This window comes from Panthera uncia, chromosome D1, assembly GCF_023721935.1.
Source record: "Panthera uncia isolate 11264 chromosome D1, Puncia_PCG_1.0, whole genome shotgun sequence".
NCBI lineage: Eukaryota > Metazoa > Chordata > Mammalia > Carnivora > Felidae > Panthera > Panthera uncia.
The window spans coordinates 54,127,313-54,130,548 of record NC_064808.1 but is presented as its reverse complement, the minus strand read 5'-3'; the positions used below and the strand labels follow the sequence as shown (position 1 = coordinate 54,130,548).

Below are 3,236 nucleotides of genomic sequence, written 5' to 3'. Positions count from 1 at the left end.
CCCCCCCCACCCCCTGTTCACGCTGTCTCTCACTCAAAAAAAAAAAAAAAAAAAAAAAAAAAAAGAATAGGCAAAACTAATTTATGGTGGAAAATAAATCAATACAGTGGTTTCCTCTGTAGGTTATGAGAGGGAATTGTCCAGGAAAGGGCATGAAGGAACTTTCTGGGATGATGCTGTCATTCTCTATCTTGATAGGCATTTGGATTACACAGGTGTATATGTTTGTCACAACTCACATAATACATATATAAAATTTATGCATTTTATTATATGCATATTATATAAAAAAAACTGAACAAATTGTTATATAATTGCAAAAAATGGGTAACAATTTAAAGTGCTTTTTAGGGAGATGGCTGAATAAATGAATAGTGGTATAAATGTATGATGAAATATAATGCAACAATTGAAAGAAATACATCTCTTGGGTAGATCTCATAGTCTTAACATTTACCGGAAAGACCCAAGTTGCAGAATGACAAAATACTATGTACTGTTGGTAGAAATCTGTATATTTAAAGTATAAAAACTTGGGTAGGAAGCACATGGTATTGGTCGTCTCTTAGAAGAGAAGGTGGATCAGTTCTAGAACTGGTAGACTTTAGTATATTGTGCAATTACATTTCCCCGAAATACATTTGAAGCAAATAAAATGTAAGTTTAACATTTGTGGTAACTACATGGATGTGGGTTTATATTTTTAGTTGTACTTCCATGTTGAAAAATGTTCACAGAAAGTTAAAATCACTCCGTGGTCCTGTCATCCAGAGATGATCACTGTTGCTTTCTTACTGTATTTTAAAAAGTGGTGTCTGGAGACACCACTCTCAGTTTGCGTCTTTGCTCTATCAGTTTTATGTGACATGTGTAAAGCAAATGTTGACCAAAGTAAACTTCTTAGACTTAAATTAGGTGTGTATTCAAATATATAAAGTTTTAATTTTAGGGAGATATTACAAAGCACTTTTAAGAATACAGCTTTTCCAGGGGCGCCTGGGTGGCTCAGTCAGGTAAGTGTCCAACTTCGGCCCAGGTTGTGATCTCACGATTCATGAATTCAAGCCTCGCATCGGGCGCCCTGCTGTCAGTACAGAGCCTGCTTTGGATCCTCTATCTGCACTGCCCCCCCCCCCCCCGCCCCTTCCCCACTCACTCTCTCAAAAATAATAAATAAAAAAATTTAAAAAAAAAAAGAACACAGATTTTCCAGTGGTGCCTGGGTGGTTCAGTCAGTTAAGTGTCCAACTCTTGATCTTAGCTCAGTTCTCGATCTCCGGGTCATGAGTTCAGGCCCAGCATTGGAATCCACACTAGGCATGAAGCCTACTTAAAAAAAAAAAAAAAAAAAAAAATACAGATTTTCCAGTAAATAGTAATAGATCTATGAACTAGGCTATAAGAAGTTCAGAGTTCTGGATATCCAGTGGTAGTTTTTAAATTTTCCACAGTACTTATTAAACTGATAAGAACAGATTCTACACTTGATTTCAGCCAAAAGCCTGAGAAGTGATCCACAATATTTATTTATAAATAAATATGTTTATTAATCCTGTAGGATATTATTCTATCTCTGTCAAAATGTGAAATTCTTAGGCAATGTTATGATTGGAATTGTAGTATTCTAGCCATAAATTTTTTAATTCTGCAGAAATTCAGTAACTTCCTATAGCTGTTTTCTTGTTATTGTACTCAAGGATTTTTTGATGAGGGGAATGCAGATTTAAGACCCTAACTGGAAGAAATTCTTGCTTCATTTTGTTTTTGATGTCCTTCTCTTCCACACACTCCCAGCTCCAGTAAGGGAAATTTGAAAATTGTATAAAATTCTTTCTTGCCTCAGTCACTTTTTCTGTGAATCAAAGGTGTTCTCTACGTGATGTCTAAAGTTTCTCATTTCTCTGATTTTATGATTTTTAAGTAGTTCTGGAAATCTTTGGATGCAAATATTAGCTTGTAGAGAATCCTGTGAAGATCGAAGCCTTACTTTTACCAGCTAACTTTACAGGTACTTATTTTACCAAATACCTTGTCAGATTTTAGAGTTCTGTAATACAGTGCATTTTCTTCATTTGGACTTAACAGATTTAAAAATTATTGTTAATTCTGGAATAGTCTATTCAGTCAACAAAAATTTTTAATTAAAAAAAAGTCTTATGTTTAATTTTGAGAGTGAGAGAGACAGAAGGAGGGACAGAGAGAGAGTGAGACAGAAAATCTGAGATAGGCTCTGCACTGATAGTAGAGACCCCAATGCGGGGCTCGTACCCACAAACCACAAGATCATGACCTGACCTGAAGTCAGACACTCAACCTACCGAGCCACCCAGGTGCCCCTCAACAAATATTTTTTAAAGTGATTGTATATATGATTGTGTAAAACTTATAAATAATTAAAATAATTTGGATTTATTAACACAATTCTGTAAGACACCTATTATGAATTTTTGTACCACATATTTGTAGCCTAATAATAAGCATTAGCTGAGTCCTTTATATTTCCCAAAGTGCTTCTATATCCATTTATTTCACTTAATCTTCAAAACAACCTAGTAAGATATATGTGATTTGCACCATTCACAAAAATAAACTCAAAATGGATAAAGGACCTGAATGTGAGACAGGAAACCATCAAAACCTTAGAGGAGAAAGCAGGAAAAGACCTCTCTGACCTCAGCCGTAGCAATCTCTTACTCGGCACATCCCCAAAGGCAAGGGAATTAAAAGCAAAAGTGAATTACTGGGACCTTATGAAGATAAAAAGCTTCTGCACAGCAAAGGAAACAACCAACAAAACTAAAAGGCAACCAACGGAATGGGAAAAGATATTTGCAAATGACACATCGGACAAAGGGCTAGTATCCAAAATCTATAAAGAGCTCATCAAACTCCACACCCGAAAAACAAATAACCCAGTGAAGAAATGGGCAGAAAACATGAATAGACACTTCTCTAAAGAAGACATCCGGATGGCCAACAGGCACATGAAAAGATGTTCAACGTCGCTCCTCATCAGGGAAATACAAATCAAAACCACACTCAGATACCACCTCACGCCAGTCAGAGTGGCCAAAATGAAGAAATCAGGAGACTATAGATGCTGGAGAGGATGTGGAGAAACAGGAACCCTCTTGCACTGTTGGTGGGAATGCAAATTGGTGCAGCCGCTCTGGAAAGCAGTGTGGAGGTTCCTCAGAAAATTAAAAATAGACCTACCCTATGACCCAGCAATAGCA

General features: G+C 36.4%; 1 protein-coding gene and 1 pseudogene across 4 annotated transcripts in view; one reads left to right on the top strand and one right to left on the bottom strand.

Moving 5' to 3' along the window:
* FCHSD2 (FCH and double SH3 domains 2) overlaps window positions 1-3,236 on the top strand; it is a 302,350-nt gene that overhangs the window by 35,614 nt on the left and 263,500 nt on the right. The gene's annotated exons all lie outside the window — the stretch shown is intronic.
* On the bottom strand, window positions 1,357-1,514 carry LOC125917918 (uncharacterized; annotated as a pseudogene).